Source organism: Callospermophilus lateralis, chromosome 12, assembly GCF_048772815.1.
Source record: "Callospermophilus lateralis isolate mCalLat2 chromosome 12, mCalLat2.hap1, whole genome shotgun sequence".
NCBI classification, from domain to species: Eukaryota; Metazoa; Chordata; class Mammalia; order Rodentia; family Sciuridae; genus Callospermophilus; species Callospermophilus lateralis.
In genome coordinates, this window is record NC_135316.1 from 35,024,563 (window position 1) to 35,044,069 (window position 19,507).

The window sequence follows — 19,507 nt, forward strand, 5'->3', positions numbered from 1 at the left end:
ATGGCAGAAGCAGTTTTAATCGATCTCTTTGGTTTGAAGTTGAACTATCAGGAATACTGCAATCAGACATTATTGAAGAGATTGAAAGCCATCCAATACCACAATACTGCCAAGGCCAAGTTCATTTGCATAATGGTTTGCAGTAACATGAGCTGTGAAAGGGATGGTGAACATGATAATTGTGAACTGGAAACAAGCAATGGAGTGTTAGCTCTCTTGAGAGAATTTGAGATTGTTAATAATCTCAGTATGGCTGCCTCTTTGTATACCATTAAACAAAAATAGATGAAAAACTATGAGCAGCATTAAGGTAATTGTATCTGCACACAGGAAAACCTTAATGAAGGCTTTTATTGATTGTCTCTTCACTGAGGTTTACAATTTTTGAGTTTGAAGATTTACAGGTGACTTTGAGGGATGGCCTTTTGAAACAGTCCACTGAGATAAACACAATCAGAGCTCATGAGCTAGAAGAATTCCAGAGTGAAATAGAAACATATTTGAGAAGTCTGCCAGCACTGAAAGGAGAATTATCACACTGAAAGGAGAATATTATCACATCTCCTTTGATCCCAGGTATATTCAACATTCTCTGTTGTTTTTCTGTATGCGTGAAAATCCAGTCTTTCTTCAGAGGTTGCTCACCTCTCCCCACCCTTTATTGTGTTCACTTATTGTTCATTAGCATCATTTGCTATGTGTGTTATGGATGACCTTGTGGGTCAGGAGTGACAAGGGAAGACTCCTTCAATGCCCTACTAAATAAACAAATTTGTTCTAAACAAATTTAGCTTTAAGCAAATTTCCCAGCCCTTCTTTACGATGCAATTTATAAAACTGGAAATCTTTTATTTAGAAGTTTGAAACATCAACTCATTAATACTTTCACAAAAGAGTAAAATTTAAAATAGTCAGTCTTCCTTCTTGGTGAGACAGTGTTTACTGTGAGTTATATGATGTTGGTATGAAAAAAACAGATGAGACAGAAGATACCCTTTGAAGAGCAGTAGTCCCATCTGGAAGGTAAAAAGCAGTAGGTAATAAGAACATATGGAGGTACAAAGTGCTGTCAAAATTAGAAGCCAGATAAATAAGAGCTGGTTGAAGTGATCAGGGAGAACTGCTGGAGAGACTGGCTTTTGTAATGCTTTGTAGTCTTTTGGAGAGCATCTTTTTAATCTTCATTACTTGTCTTCAACAGATATTTTCATACATGGATTTACTACAAGAACAGGTGGGATATCTTATACACAAAGTCTTAGCTCATTCAATCTCTTCAGTAGTTCCAAAGAGATCCCAAGGTAATTGTTCAAGAAAATCTATGTAGGTTGGCAAATACTACAGGATTTAATGTGGAGAAATTTTATCAAATAAAGGTGAAATTTTGGTTCATATTTTGAACCATATATTTAGACCATATCAGTGACTACATGGAATTTAATTATGTTATTTCTCTTTTGCTTCTGGTATTTTATCTAAAATTTAGTAGTTATTTTCTTAGTTTTATATATCATAGCCTAAAGACCAATTTTATGAGATATATAAACCTCATAAATATATATTTACATAAATATATATTTATATAAATCTCATTATATATATAACACATATAGATTCTTTTTTTCATCTGGAGTGATTGAATTCTAAAATTATGATTAATTCTTGGTATCATAACACTGCCCTTTTAGATATAGAAGAAAGATTCCTGAATGGTAAGAAAGAAAAGCCATTATTTTCTAAATACTAGTGTCATAATTAAGGAACAATATCTTGTTCCTTACAAAATTCTAGCTTCATTTGAGTCTAGGGAAAATAAATGCAATATTAATTTGATAATTAATTTGAATTCCTTATTAAAATGTTAAATTTATACTTTTTGGAAGACTAGTACCCATTTCAAGTATGAGGTATTCACAATGAACTTTACTAAATTCTTAAGTGTTAAGACCTAGTTTCCTTTGAATAAAACATGCAGAGATATTGCACTCAGTATTTTGTATTGAAATGATAGATTTATTGAATTCTAGTAATTTATGCTGGTTACATGATTTTGCACTGAAATAAGTACTTTCAGAAAAGCTTATGTTATGAGAAACCCCATTTTCAAAGCCTTTTTATCATGTGTCTTTGGTATTAGACTGATCATGCCAATGAAGTGGAGATTATGAGAAGGGAGGAGCCTGAATCTTTTGATGGAATAACCTTGAACCAAAGAGGAATCACAATAGCAGCTCTTGGTGCTGACTGGATACCTTTAGTTTTCACAGATCTGTCAAAAAAGCAAGTGGGCTTGCTCACTCTGGTAAGTATACTTAACTAAGCATTTAGGATTTTCCTAAATTTTTAATACAGGAAAAAAAATGAATTTTTCTAGTGGGTGTGGCAGTTAATTATATTACTTTGTGATCAATGTAATGATAGAGGTGGGGCCTCTATACTCTTATTATAAGAGCAGATAAAGGGACTATATAAATCAAATGATATAAATCAGAGTAAAGTTCCCAAAGGAGATGGTACCTAGGTAGGTTCCTGAGGAGTCTTTAGCTTTTGGCTAAGTGTCAGAGTTTGTAAGCAAGGATATTATTAACATTATGGGGTAAGACAATCCTACTGTGCCCTTGAAAGTATCTTTGGCCCTTGCAATTCTTAATGCCAGTAGCACCCCCAGTCATTGCAATAGCAAAACAGCAATCCTCCATACTTGTCTAAGCACTGCCTAGGGACCTGGTGCTGCCTCTGTTTGGGAACCCTTTATATTCAGGCATCAGGGGAGTAGGAATGTTAGGCATAGTTTAGAAAGGAATTCACATAGATGCAGCAGCACATTTAAAAGTAGGGAGTTAAAAAAAGCAAGACATGTTTGCAAAATTGCATTTAATTTAAATGATTATTTGTATTTAACCATAACTATTGCTGAAGAAGACAGATATACTTTTAGATGCTATACTAAGGTTACAGAATTTTTTGTGAAGGTATTTGAAAATAATATTTAGATTATCCTGTGGTTATGATTCTATGTGAAATGAGAGCTGATGTTTTGAATTTCTTCTTACTTGTAAGTCTGTGACTACTTTGATATTTAGACTAGAAAGAAGAAAGTGACATATTTATTTTGACCTAGATAAATTAATGGAATTGGTTGAGAAGTCAGGTTTATCATGTGACATTATCAAAAGTTGTTTAAGTTTTGAATCTCAGTTCTTGGTTTTAAAAGGAAATATTATTTACTTCTAATGTTTTGAAATGTTTACTTTTAAGATCTCTCAGATGAATCTGAGAGATGAATTCCCCTTTTTCTTCCTTCTCCTCTGTTTCCTCCCTTCATGGACTATATGTGGGAATAAGAAGTAATTTATAGAACTGATTCTCTCTCCCAATGTTAGACTCAAGATTTAAGGCCAATAACTAGGAAAGTGGAGTGCTATGGGGTTGCTAATTTTTCTCATAAATCCCTTATAGTCTATCTTAAGTAAACTGGGTGGTATTCTGAGAATTCCAATCCTGTAGGAGCTAATCTTTTTAAGAAGAGAGTGTCAGTTCTGAGGGTATTACTAGTTTGGAGTTTTCTGTCCCCATCATAGTGCTTCCTTCAATAGGCCTTGTTTACATTTGTTTTGGTTTATGTCTCTTTTTTCTTCATATAAACTGACTTAGACTCTTGTGCCTTCATTCTGAAATTCAAAGAAAGGATACTCAGTTTGAGCAAGGAACCATCTTTGTTTCAATTTGCTTAATTAAGGGAGCAGAGAAAATACAGTATAAATGTGCAGGAAAGGATGAGAGTCAAGAAAATTACAAACAAGGGCCAGGCACTCAGCAGATACTCCAAAAATGTCTCTACTTTAGGGTTTTATTATTCAATATTCTACTAATTAAATGTAGAGATAGGGGCATTGATTATTTGTAGAAGTACTCTATCTAAATACAGAAGGGTTACAATAATGGAGTGTCTACAAGAACTAAAATTTCAGCTAGATAGATCTGTGTGTCTAAATATGTTCTGCAAGTACAGTCAAAAAATGAGCCTAACACTGAGTAAACGAAGATTGAGTGTCAGTTTCCACTTCTGAAAGTATGACTGAGAAATTTTTGGAACTGAGGAAAATAATTAATTCTCAGATTTAGGAAACACAAGGAGTCTCATGCCAAAAAACCATACTAGACATACAGTGAGACTAAGAACACAAAAGACAAGGAGAAAGCTGTATAAGCAAGTTAAAATTAAAATGTGTAAGTTAATACTAAAAATAACTCTTAAAAAGATGTATGTGCTCAACTATGAGTTCAATTTCAAAAGATATAGGGGTTCTATAGATAATTTTTCTTAGGTGAATTCTGGTTATTTGTGTCTTTCAATGATTTTTTTTTCATTTTATCAAGTTGTAGAATTTAGTGGCATAATTTTCCTTTTAATGACAATAGAATCTCCTCTTTCATCCCTGACCTTGATAATTTATGTGTGTTCTCGATCATTCTGGCTAAAATTTGTTAATGTGGTTTATTTTTTAAAAAAGACATGCTTTTTAAATGATGCATTATATCTATATAGAATAGTGATATTTGTTGTGACATATTTGTGTATGAGTTTTTGTGCATGGATTTTTGTTTCATTGATTTTTCTTTTGAATTTGTATGCTGTTTTATTGATTTCTGTTATTATCTATTATAATTCCTTTGTGTGTGTGTGTGTGTGTGTGTATATATATATATATATATATATATATATATATATATGCTTAATTGCTTCTTCCTTCTCTAGTTTCATAAGATATAAACCTAAATTATTCACTTGAAATCCTTCTACATTACTAACACAAGTATATTGTATATACTACAAGCACTTTAAATCTGTGATACCCCAAGAACACTTAGACTGTAGTGAATAAATTTTATTTCATTTTACTTATTTATTAGCACTTTATAGTTATATATAGTAGTTAGATTCGTCCTGAAAAATTAATACATGAATGGAAATCAATTTAAATTCATTATCTCTTTATTCCTTTTCTTTCCCCCTTTCCCCTTTCATCCTCTCTCCTCTCTGTCATCTACTCTACTATTCTCGTTCATCTTCTCTACCATACTTCCTTTTTGTTATAAATTTATCTATGTTTGATTGGTTCTTTATGTTATCCTATCCTTCCCTCCACATGTCCTTTATTTTACTCTAACTTTTACACATGAGAGATACATTAGACCATCGAGTTTCTGAGTGTAGTTTATTTAATTTAGCATGATATTTTTCATTTCTATCCATTTTCCAGTAAATGCCATAATTTCATTCTTTTTTATGGCTGAGAAGAATTCCATTGTGTGTTCGTGGATGTGTGTGTGTACCACAATTTCTTAATCCATTCATCTACATTCATATATTGAGTCCATGGATTTTAAGATGTTTTCTTTTCATTTTCATTTAGCTCAGTTTTTAATCTTGCTCATGATTTGCTTTTGAGCCCAAGGTAATTTAGAAATGCTATTTTGTTTCCAAACATTTGGAGATTTTGAGAATATTTTTGTTGTTGATTTTTAAGTTAATTTGATTGTGGTTAGAGATTATATATTATGTTATTTTAGTCATTTTAAATTTATGGTGATGTGGGTTAAATATGTGTTTAAACTCTAATCCCCAGTACCTGTGAATGTGACTTTATTTAGAAATAGTCTTTTCAGATGTACTCAAGATAAGATGAAGCCATACTAGATGAGGCTAGATCCTAATCCAATGACTGCAAGAGGTAAATCTGGACACAGAGACACATTGGATAATTTTATGTAATAACATATGGAATAATTCCATATAGGGATGTAACTAGAAATCAAGGAACACCAGGGATTGTTGATAACCACTAAAACCTAGAAGAAAGGCATGGAACAGATTTTCCCTCAGAGGCTCCAGAAGGAGCCAACCTTGAAGATTCCCTTATTTCAGACTTCTAACCTCCAAAATTGTGAGAGAATGCATTTCTGTTGTTTTAAGATATTCAGTATATTGACTAGCTTTATGTTAATATAATTAAATATTTGACAGATAATAGTCATGAAGGGGGGGGTGTTATTTAGCTCATGATTTGGAGATACAAGGTGCAAATGACATGGCATGGATTCTGTCTCTGGCAAGGAACCTGTAGCAGATAGCAGATGGTGTAATACATGTGAAGTGCCCAGTGCATTCTAATAATCTGTGTCTTTTAATTGGGGAGTTGAAACCCTTAACATTCATTGTTAATATGAATATGTGTTTGTGTTTTCCTGCCTTTTTTCCCTCTTTATTCTATCCTGCCATGATTGTCACTTAGTGAATTATTCTTCTGTTGAACTTCCTTGTTTGCAGGCTTTGGAAAGTGTTTCTTTAGTTCTTGTGTGTATAATTTATGTTTGAGTATTCTTTGTAGTGCTGTTTTGGTACATATGGGTTCTTTTAGTTTATTCTTGTTGTGGAATGTTTTTATTTCCACCTTAAATTTGAAACTGAGCTTTTCTGGGTATAGTAACCTTGTATGGCAGTTGTTTTCTTTTAGACTTTGGAATGATTCATTTAATTCCAAAATTTTAGGGCCTCAGAGTGAAAACAGAAGTGAATCTTATTGGTTTTCCTCTAAATGCGACCTAATGTTTGTCTCTTGTGGCTTTTAGTATTTTTTTCCTTTGTGTGAGGTTAGGCATTTTGATTATGATGTGTCTCAATGAGCTTCTCATGTTGCTGAGCCTATTTGGGTACCTGTAAGCCTCCTATATGTTTTTGTCCATCTCATTCTTGGTATGGGATAAATTTTTTGTAAATATCTCATTCAAAATATTCTTTATGCCCTTAGTTTCTATCTCCATGTTCTTATATTCTATCCTAAAGTTTCTTGTATATTCTGGTCTTGCTGTATAATTATTTTCCTTTTACTACCTTCTGTGTATTCAAGATCATATAGCCTGTCTTTAATGCCCGAAGTTCTGCCTTCAAATTAAGATTCTATTTTCTACACCATCTGTTTTGTTAATGATACCATCAAGTGAATTTGTAAATGTGGATTGTATTTTATTTTTAGGATTTCTCCTTTTTTTGGTACTTCTGTTTCATTATTACAATGATCATTCATTTCCTATAATGACTCTCTTAATTCCTTACTTAGATAGCTAGTTCATTAAACATTTTGATAATCTGTTTTTATAATCTCTCTCTGTGTTTGTCAACCTCACTATAAGTGGGTTCCCTTGGTAGGGGATTGTGGATTTTAGGGTGGGCTTTGCTTGCCTGCTTTCTCATGTTTTCAGGGCTCTTGGTCTTGCATACCTTTAAAGTGGACTCTTCTACCACTTTTTTTGTGCATGTCTATTTGTGTGTATTTATCTGTCCATTCTAGGACCTGTCTGTTTTTGATGTGTGAGTAAATGCCAAGGGGTGTGACCTGAGTTTTCTCTCCAGTTTTTCCTCCTTGGGTCATTATTGGTGATTTGGAGCTTTTTGTTTCCTCTCTTCTTTGAATTGGAGTAATGGTTAAAATGTTTATTTTTGTAGGAGAATCTCTAACCTGTGGAGTTTTAGTCTTGTTCTAGGTTCACAATAACTCATAGGATGGGAAAAAATAAACTATAGTAACAACTATTGGAAACAACAAACAGTATTGAAGTAAACACACAGATCCTACTATGATGTTTCCAACATTAACTGCCACTAATAAACAGGAATGGTGGGTTCAGCAATTGGTAACAGTAGTAAAAACAATGACCATGAATTAGTACTTGATTTAAAACAAAGAGTGGAGGCAGAGTTATATAAACCACGTAGATCTGAGCAATGGTAAAAATACAGTAAATTAGAAGTGAAGGAAATGTGTTGAGAAATTAGAATAGACTACAATATCCACAAAGTGAACAAAGAGAATGAAGAACAGTAGCAGGTGATACTTATATTGAGGGAGGGGAAAAATAGAAGAAGCATGGTATTAAGAAAGCGAGGGAAAGAATGTTTGAATTCAACTAATGGTAGGAGAAGATAATATTGAAAAAAAAATGAGTAGAATAAGCACATTAAAATAATGGAAAATCCAACCAAAATACAAAGTACAATGAACCTTAACCCTCCCAAGACAATGTTTGAAAAAGATAATTACACTGAAAAAGGCTGAATATGAGAGAGAACAAGACAAATAGTGTATGTATATATGACCTTGAAATAATCAGGATTGCCACATTTCTCTTTCCCCCTCTCTCTCTCTCTCTCTCTCTCTCTCTCTCTCTCACACACACACACACACAGAGAGAGAGAGAGAGAGAGAGAGAGAGAGAGAGAGAGAAGGAATAAGAAAAAATGTTAGAAAATGTATAGGTATTTCAAAAAACTCAATATCTTATTTTAGACAGAGGGGACCCTGAAGTAGTAGTTAAAATACTTGCCTGGAATGGATAGTCAATATCTGTGTTCATTAGTTTTTATTACCAATTATTCTTAAGTAAAGTACTAATAAAGAGAGCAAGGATTGGGGGGTTTTAATCCCTTCCCATTATTGTGTTGCTCTCTGATTTATGAGTTGCCATGGTCAAAGAATGAATCTTTTTTATATGAGACTCAGTTTGCATTTTCAGCACTAAAAGTTGGGGTGGGTTACTATGTGTGTTTGTGTTTTGACCCTCCACACAAGATCTGTGCACCCCTTGGGCACTGCTTCTATAGCACATTCTGCAAGGTGAAATCTGCCCTATGGTGCTGTGGTGTGTTTGGTCCAGCTCTAATTGGGCTAGCTTGAAAGTTACCTTATTTGGAGTGGCTAGGTTGACCTGCCTCTAGGACTAGACTTTACCCAATTGCTTCTGTGGATTTGGTTCTCAGGTGCCTCCCAAGACATCCAATTGTGGGGAAAGGGTGCTGTTCCTGTACTCACTTTTGCCCTGGGACTTAGCCATCCCAGGTGTAGTTCCTTTGGGTATTCCCCTCACCAACTGCCACTTCCAGACCACTTCAGATGTTCATGTGAGCCACGGAACAGCAAGGCTTCCCTTCACCCTTCCAACTCAAGGCACAGTCACTCCACGCCCATTTCACTCACATAGGTCAGACTTTGCCTAGGCACCTGCTAATACTGTGACCGTGTTTGTGTGTTTCTGATCTCTGGAGTTCTGCAGATGTCATGCCATGCATGCTGACCCCTAAAGTATTCCTACCTGAACCCTGCATGGCCAGTCAGGATAGAGCACTCACTTATTTCACCACACGCAATTACAATTGTAAAAAACCTGCATGGTTTGCCATCTCCTAGTTTAAATAAGTTCAGGCAATGTTTTTGATCTCTGATTTCTCTACACAAAAACAAGTGGTGGGTCTGCTCATGTGATCAGAAGCTACTATCATCAGTGGTAAGCTTTCTTCTTTATTTTCCTGTATCCAGACTTCCGATTCTCCAAACTGCTCTATTGCCTAATATTAAATCTCAGTGAAAACTCTTTTTCACCACCTCACTGAGAAGCTGTATATCAGCTGCTTTGGTTTTATGCCACAGAGCAGCCTAGAAAGCAGACTTCCCTACTCTGACATCTTGTAATTTCAAGTTGCTCTTTTTACATTGCCAAGTTTCTCATTTTTTATTAGTATCTGAAAGTTTACTCATGTAACATGCCTTCAAGCCTTAACATTCTTTTTTTTCTTCCTGATGTAGTACATTGGTAGTACTGTCTACACAGATTTTTATTTGATTTAATGAACTTATCATTCAATTTTTGGTTTTTTCCAAGAAACTTTTATCTCATTACTGAAATGTTCTTTCAAAATCTCTATCATTTCATTAATTTATTTCTAAGTTTTCTTACTTAAATATTTTTACAATCAATTGTTTCTTCAGCATGTTTGTCAATCTTGGTATATGAATTGAGTTATTAGTAAATTTGGAACTTTTGATGGTTACTTATTACGTGGCTCTCTCATATTACTTATATTAATATGTTAAGTATCATGCATGTATTTGGCTAGATTTCCCTTCTATTCAATGTGGGTCATTTAACTGAGATTTCCTTTGTTGATATGTTCTGAGCAGAGGATATGTCTCATTCTCAAAGCTCCAATTCAGTAAGAGAAAAGTGCTAGGATCATTCATTCAAAACAATTTTATAGGAAAGAATGACACTAGTAAGAGCCACAACTTGGAAGCAAAGAACATGTGAATTTATAACAAAAATATGTTTGAAATGATGTCTCCAAATTTTCTAAGCAATGTGAAGTTGGGAGTAATAATGTAAAATGCACAAAAAAAGGTATCAGTGACTTAAAAAATAAAACAGAAATAGACAAATAAAAGGTAAAAAATATAAAAATAAATTAAAAAGTAATGAAAGGGAAAATCTACAGAAGGAAAATGAGGGTGAAAAATGAAAATGAGAAATGATGCAAATAAAAATGAGAGATACGAAAACAAGTACATAGAAAAAACCCATTAAAACAATAGAAAGATTATATAAATTATACATATTAAAGCATAAATAATGAGGAAAAACATTTTAAAAAACTACAAAAATCCAAGACCAACAACATATCTAAGACAGGAAATATTGATGTAATTAAACGTAGAATTCTGATGTGATTAAAATGTAGAAATTTGTTTCCACAACTTCTGTTTTTAGAATTGATCAGTCTTTTGGGTTTTCTGGCTAGCAACTACAGTTCTACTTATTTCTTCTCAATTCTAGTCTGAAAAGACTAGAGTCTCTACTGTGAAGTACCCTCCTATATGCCTACCAGGATGTGTTACAGGACCATTTTCAGAAGCAGAGGTAAATCACATTCAATATTGGCTTTGTGTACCTGGATACAGTATAAGAACTGCCCCCAAAACATGGAGACTGTGGAGTATTCTATACTGTAAAACTCAACTTCAAATATTGCCTAATAATACATGAAATACAATGAATATTTACTTAATATGGTTTTCCAATCTCATTTAGGCTATCATGGAAATAATTAATACTCTTCTAAATCAATCAGTATCAGTGAAAGATGTAAAACCACTCAAATCAGGTAAATTTTGCAATACAAGTTCTCTGTAAAGATATATATGAAAATATTTGACATGCTAGCAGTCTGTATATTTTAATTCCTTTAAAAACTTCATTTTATACTGGCTGAATATTTTGTATCTTCTATGTGTCTGGAAACATTCCCTCAGTTCAAGTCTTCATCATCTTTATTTTGTGTTGTTGCCTTCTAATTATTCATCACCATTTATGTGTGTGCACCTCACATACATCCTGCCCGTGGCATTTGTAGTCATCTAGCTACCGTGCAAATATGAACAAGAACCACTTCATACAACATGGGGTACAAGTATTTTATTTTATTTTTTTAATTTTTAAAATTTTTTTAATATTTGTTTTTTAGTTTTCGGTGGAGACAACATCTTTATTTTATTTTTATGTGGTGCTGAGGATCGAACCCAGCACCCTGCGCATGGCAGGCAAGCGCACTACCACTTGAGCCACATCTCCAGCCCCAGGTCCAAGTATTTTAAAGTTAACTAGCAGTTTTTCATGATATAAATTCTGCCTGCATACATTTAACTCTTTCCTCTGTCTTTTTAGTCATCTGTCATTACTCCTCATCAATCTCCATCATTTTTTTAAAAAACATAAAATTGTATATTTTATTTATTTTTTTATTTTATTTTTATGTGGTGCTGAGGATTAAAACCAGTGCTTTGCACATGCCAGGCAAGCACTTTATAACTAAGCCACAACCCCTGTCCCCAAACCCCATATTTTTTGACAAATAAAGATGCCATTGAATATTTTACTTTCTCTCTTGCAACTGCCTTTTCTGCCCTCTCCAATTCCTGTCCTGGCAACTTACCTCACTACTTAATACAGAACTCAGACGCTACCTGCAGAAAAGCCACCACATGTGGAAGCCTTTTGTCCATACTAGCATGTACCAGGAGCTCAATCAAATATCTGCTCAAGTAAATAAAGATTGGAGAAATAGATGACTGATAAAATTGTTCCTTCCAATCTAGGAGCAATGGAGTAAGACCTGTAAATGAAGAATTTACAGTATGAGTCGCAAAGAATCAGTAGAAAAATTGGTCAAGTACTAAAAAAAGACCAAGGAAGGAAACACCAGCCTACATACATAGGAAAGTGATGTAGATTAATTCTACTGTTCCTGCACCCTCTTTTCTATTCTACTGAACTTCTAGTTTACCTCAATATCTAACATCCACATATCAGAGAGAACATTTGACTTTTGGGTTTTGGGGATTGGCTTATTCTGCTTAAGTCAAATACAAGAATAACTCAAAAGAGCAATTAAAAATATATATCTATTTATAAGAAAAGAATCTCATAGCAACTCAGGATTACAGACATGGGCAAAGCATATCCATAGGGCACCAAATAAGAGCACTGTCGTATAATATTAGCCATGGTACTTTTGAGTAAGGTGAAATGAAACCATTGAATCTTATCTTACATTTGAATCTTAAATGTTTTATTTTTTGGAACAGCTTCATTAAGTATAATAGATATAAAATAAAGAGAAACAAAACACCAGCCTATGTCATTAGTTAGAGCCATAATTAAGAAAGACTTCATATAGGAGACTGAGTCTCAAGTGCAGAAAATAAATTTATTAGAAGAAAAGAAAAAAAAACATTTCGTATATAAGGGATTTATTGACAAAGGAGTAACAATATGAGTCATTTTGGAAATCACTAGTGGTGAAAGAGGGGTTGTTTGAAAATTACTATTCTGAGATAGAACATAGTGAATACTATGACCTGTCATGTTTCTGTGGAACTATAAATTTTGTTTCTGAGGACTTTCCATTTATCTTGAATGGTGAATCTTTGAGATATTTGTGTGCATTGAACCTGGTGACATCTAGCTCAAAAGGTTTCTGTAACTTTGGATTAGTTTAGATATTTCATAGAGAAGTCAATATTAGCTGGGTGTAGTGAAACATATCTATAATCTCAGCTATTTGGAGAGCTGAGGCAGGAAGATGGCAGATTTCAAGCCAGCCTGAGCATTTTAGAGATAGTATCTCCAAATAATACAAAAGACCTAGGGATGACAGTCAGTGGCAGAATGTTTGCCAAGCATGCACAAGCCTTGGGTTCAATCCCAGGGCCTCACCAAACCCCTCACAATCAGAAGACAAATATTAAGATAAATAGTCATCTAAAAGTTAAGATTAATTTAAATGCATATTTGGGAAAATATAAATAAATTATTATTAGATATATTTATTTTTATTTTGCTAGAGGATCCCTCTTTATAACTATTCTAAGTCATTTAAGTATATCTATACATTTGTCAGCAGAACCATATTTACATGTGACTCCAGAGAATGGGAGAAAAATTCTTGATGGTACCCAAATCCAGCAGCCAAAGGTATGTAAACATTTAAATATAAGTTCCTGGCTTCCTGTATTTTTCCTTGCTTTAATAATGAAGAATAGGCTAAATGAAATTACCTTTCAAATGAATGTTAGAATGGAAAGATCATTAATTATTTCATAAGCCTAAAAGCATTCAAACTGGTTGTGAATCTACAAGTACTTTCAGAATTCATGGTGCCTATAGATCAATTTTATGCTTGGGATTGAGGCAAAAAAAATATTTTGATTGTTTGTGTTTCCATTTGGATAATCTCCTTAAATGATCAACTAATTAACAACTGGTTCAAATTAGGAACAAATTTAACAGAAGGGCCACTGAATGCATTCATATTAAAAGGTGGTCATTTCTTCTGGCTGAAAATTTTAGTAGTATTGGCCTGTAATGTCATAGTCAAGGATTTCATTGTGCCTTGTCTTCAGTGTTTTTTTTCAAAGTAGGAAACTGACTCATTAGAGGAAAACAGCTGCCTGAGCAATTAGGTAAGAGAGCAAATAAATAGGAAAGGAAGAAATCAAAATATTACTGTTTGTAGAAGACATGGTCCTTGACCTAGAAGATCCAAGAAACTCCATGAAAAACTGCTAGAGATAATAAACAAATTTGGCAAAGTAGAAGGTTCCAAAAAGCACATGAAAAAAATCAGTAACTTTCCCATATACCAACAATGAATCTTCTGAGAAATCAGTTAGAAAAACATTTTTTTCACAATATCTTTAAAAGATTCCTAGGGTTGTTTCTTTTTTTAAGGTATTTTTATTTTAGTTGTTGATGGATTTTAATTTAATTTATTTATTTATATGTGGTACTGAGAATTGAACCCAGTGCCTCACACATGCTAGGCAAGCTCTCTACCACTGACCCACATTCCTAGCCCCTTAGGATATTTCTAACAAAGGAAGTGAATGACCTCCACATAAAAATTGTGGAACACATTGAATCAAGTAATTGAAGAAGACCTCAAAAGGTGGAAAGACCTTCCATATATATGGATAAGTAGAATTAATATTATTAAAAGGCCCATACTACCAATAGAAATATACAGATTCAATGCAATCTCCATCAAAATGCCAGTGATATTTTTCACAGAACTAGGAAACAATAGTTCTAAAATTGATTTGGAAGAATAATAAACCCAGAAGAGCCAAAGTAATTCTAAGACAAAACAGTGATGCTGGAGGTATTATAAAACCTGATTTTAAATTATACTACAGAGCTATAGTAACAAAGCCTCATGATACAGGCATAAAATAGACACCTAGATCTCTGGTACAGAATAGAAGACGTCTTTTGTCACCTGCTCTTTGACAAAGATGCCAAAAACATACACTGGAGAAAAGAAAGCCTTTTTCACAAATGGTGCTGGGATGACTGGTTATCCATATGTAGAAGAGTAAAATTAAATCTTTATGTCTTACCCTGCACAAAAATCATCTCAAAGTTGATCAAAGACTTAGGAATTAGAACAGAACCTATGCAACTCCTAGAAGAAAACATTGAGCCAACATTCCAACATAAAGGCACAGGCAACTGGTTTCTCACTAAGACCACTAAAGCTCCGGAAATAATCCAAGAGTTCATCAATGAGATGGCATTCAATTCAAAAGCTTCTGTACAGAAAAGGAAATCAGGGAATGTGAAGAGAGAAACTACACAATGGGAGAAAATCTTGGCTAGCTATACTTCTGACAGAGGATTAATATCTAGAATAGAGAACTCAAAAAGTTTTACACCAAAAAATATAATAACCCAATTCATAAATTGGCAAATGAACAGACACTTCTCAAGAGAAGAAATTAAAATGGCCAACAAATATTTGAAAAAAATGTTCATCATTAGCAATTAGGGAAATGCAAATCAAAACACGGAAATTTTATTTTACACCAGTCAGAATGGCATCTACCAGGAATAAAAATAATAATCAATGCTGGAGAGGATGTGGGGGAAGTGGATCACTTTACACTTTTGATGGGATTATAAATCACTTCAACAATTATGGAAATCAGTATGGAGGCTCTTCCAAAGATTAGGCTTAGAACCACCAATATACACCTATATCACTCCTGGGTATTTCTCCTAAATTAAAAAGAGTTATCATATTATGATAATACATAGATACCCATATTTATATCAGCACAGTTCACGATAGTTACACCATCGTAGCAGCCTAGGTGTCTGCCAATGGATGAATTGTTAAAATAAATATGATGGATATACACACTATGTAGTTTTATTCAGTCATCAAGAAAACTGAAATTATGTCATTTACAGTAAAATGGTTGCAGTGAAGACCATTATATTAACAAAATAAGTCAATCTCAGAAGGCTGAGGGACATTTTTTTGCTCACATGCAGTAGCTAGAAAGAAAAAGGAAAAGAAAGGTGGAAACTGATGTCATGAAAATCAAAGGGAGATTATTAGAGGAAAAGGACCAAGGAATGGAGTGTAGGGATTAAGGGGGAAATTCCTGGGGAGTGATATTGGACAAATTATATTAGTACATTGTGTGCATTGTATGAATATGTAAGAACATATTCCAACAGTATATATCAGTAAAAATTGTGGAAAAAAGAAAGAAAGAAAGAAGAATTGCAACTCTCTTTTAAGGGGATTGCCTCTCAGGATGGGGCATTTGCTGTTAGAGCACTAAAGATAACATACCAGTTTATTTCTGTACTATATCGGAAATCACTAAAAATTATGAACCATGCTTTATCCAACCTATTTTGTGGATATTAGAATATTAACAGTACAGTTATTGGGGGATTATAACATTTGTGAGGGGTGTTATTGTCCTGTTTTCCCTTATACTCATTATTACTATCCTGAGGTTTGTGCATGCATTTGGATGTATTTCTTCTTCATTGTTATATGTGGATATTTTTGGAGAACTGCTTTCTCTGTGCTCTGGCCCTGGGCAAAGGCTGTATCTCAGTGTCAAACCCCACTGAGCAAAGTGGGCACAACCAAAGAGGTAGGTTTACCCATCAGCATCTCTTTAAGAGGAAAAAATAATAACCAGCAAGAGCAATAAACTAGAAGGAAAATATACTTCAACTAATAATTGAATACTTATTTTAAAGCATCTCTAAGACTCCAATAACTGAAGGGAAGAAATGGGAAATCACAAACTGTGTGGATGAAAAAAAAAGGCAACAGTGACAGTTAAATTAACTAAATTCAGAAAAAAAGGTGAAAAAGTAGTAAGATAGAACAGAGAGGAAGAAATGAGGGGAAAATAAATAAAAATAAGAAAAATGGCATTAAAATGAGAATAAAAAGTGATATGGAGATTAAAAAAAAAGAAGAAGAAATTAAAAGGAAAAAAATGAAATAAGAAGAGCTATTTTTTCCTTTATTCCAAAGATTCTGGGATGCCATGTTTTTATTGTTTCTTTGTGTTTTAAAATATCTGGCCATCCGTGCAAAAGTTTATTTTTCATTTTCCACATGTTTCTGAAGTTTTCTATTCTTTTGATATCTAATTTCCTTTCATTATGATATTAGAAGATGGAGGGCATTATATTAATTTTTTATATTTGCTATGACTTGTTTTGTGTCCTAGATATATGATTTACTGAAGTGATGTGCTGCTGAGTAGAATGTGTTTCTGCTGTTGGAAATAGGAACTCTTTTTGGTTTCTTATTGCATTGTTCCCTCATGTTACTTGTGTTTTGTGCATGTATTTGGATTGATTTTTCATCTGATATTTGATGTGAGTCATTATATTGAGATTTCTCTTTTGAATAGTCCTGAGATGTAGTTAAGTCATATATTCAAAACTCCGACTCAATGTGAGAAAGTGATAGTATCATTCATTCAAAACAATTTCTAAGAGAATGTCACCAGGAAAAGCAACAACTTCGAAGCAAAGCACTTGTTAATATGTAAGAAAATATATTTAAAATGATGACTCTAAATTATCTAGCCAATGTGAAGAGAGTGTTAATAATGCAGAAAGCACAAAAAAATTGGTCTAAGTGATTCCAAAATTAATATTCCAAGAGAGAAAAAGTAAAAAATAAAAAAAAATGAAAGAAAAAGTGGTGGAAGGTAAAATCTACAGAAGGAAAATGAAGGTGAACATGAAAAAGAGAAATGATGCAAATAGAAATGAGAGATGAGAAAACAAGTACAACAAAAACCCCATTGAAACAAGGAAAAGACTATGAATAGATTAAACGTAAATAATGATGAAAAATATAAAAAAATCTACAAAAATTCAAGACCTAGACAAGTTTTCCTTGCTGATGTAATTAAAAAGTGGATGTTTATTTCTACAGCACCTATTTTTAGAATTAATCAGTCTTTTGGGTTTTCTGGCTAGCAACTACAGATCTCCTTATTTGTTCTCAATTCTAATCCAAGAAGACTGGAGTCTCTACTGTGAAATACACTCCTGTATGCCTACCAGGAAGTGCTACAGAACCATTTTAAGAAACAGAGGTAAATTGTCTTGAACATTGGCTTTGTGTACCTGGAAATAGTTGTTGGGCTACGGTAGGAGCTGCCCAAAAACATGCACAAATTGAGACTGTGGAGCATTCTGTACTGTAAAATTCAGCTTGCCATATTACCTGTCTTTTGTTTGAAATACACAACATTTATTTAATATATATTTTTTTCAAATTCATTTAGGCCTTTCTTGAAATAAATGATACTCCTCCAAATCAATCAGTATGGATGAAGGATGCAAAGATACTTAAATCAGGTAAATTTGTAATACAAGTTCTCTGGGAAGATGTGTATGAAAACATTTGAAATGTTTGCAGTCTGTATACTTTTTTTTTTTTTTTTTTTTTTTAAAGAGAGAGTGAGAGAGGAGAGAGAGAGAGAGAGAATTTTTTGATATTTATTTTTTTTTTAGTTATCGGCGGACACAACATCTTTGTTTGTACGTGGTGCTGAGAATCGAACCCGGGCTGCACGCATGCCAGGCGAGCGCGCTACCACTTGAGCCACATCCCCAGCCCCTGTATACTTTTAATGCATTTAAAAACTTCATTTTATATTGGGCACTGAAAACTTTGTATCTTCTATGTGGAAACATTTTCTCAGTTCAGGTTGATATGTTTTTATTTTGTACCATTGCCTTCTAATGGTACATTTATGCTTATGTACCTCACATTGCTCCTGCCCATGGCATTTGTAGTGTCCTAGCCACAGTGCAAATATGAGTATGAACTGCTGTGTACAATATGATAGTCCAAGTATTTTATTTTTATTTTTTTAGTTGTTGATGGACGACTTTTATTTATTTATTAATTTATATGTGGTGCTGAGAATTGAACCCAGTGCCTCACACATGCTAGGCAAGCGCTCTACCTTGCTCTACAACTGCGCTACAACCTCAGCCCTAGTCCAGGTATTTTAAAATTAACTATAAATCTTTCTTTATACAAATCATGCCTAACTCTGTATGTTTAACCCTTTCCCTTGTCTTTAATGTCCCCTCTCATTACTCCTCATTAATCTCCAAATTTTTTGACATGGAATTGTTGTCTTTCTCTCTTGCAACTTTCATATTCTCACCATTTCCTGCCCATGGCTGCTAACTACACACCATAAGAAACAGCTCAGGCCATATTTCTGACAACTTTTATCCACATTAGCACATTCCAGGAGCTCAGTCAATTGTTAGGTCATGTAAATAAAGATTGGTGACAACATTGACTGATAAATTTATTTTCTCTAACACATGAGTAAAGTGTGAAATTTGTAAATGAATAATTTACAGAAGAAATTGTGAAGAATCGGTAGAAGAAATTACTAAAGTACTAAGAAAGGACCAAGCAAAGAAACACCATACTATGTACATCGGAAAGTGATGTCATAATCATTCCACTGTTCCTTTTCCATTCTCTTCATTCCCCTTTTCTAATATAACTCCTACTTTACCCCCACCTATTGTTGTGTGTTAGCATCCACATATCAAAGGGAACATTTGGGTTTTGGTTTTTTGGGATAGGCTTATTTCACTTAAATCATATACAAATATTAGTTAGGATCCAAATTAGTTTAAGATATACTCTGAATTTGTGTAAATATGTCAAAATACAATCTAATATCACGTATAACACAATTGAACAAATAAAAATTGTATGTACTTTAAAAATACTCACAAAATTGGGCTGGGG

General features: G+C 33.5%; 1 pseudogene; it reads left to right on the top strand.

Annotated features, from left to right (window-relative positions):
• LOC143386043 (purine nucleoside phosphorylase LACC1-like) lies at positions 1-3,284 on the top strand (annotated as a pseudogene).
• The last annotated feature ends 16,223 nt before the right edge of the window (positions 3,285-19,507 follow it).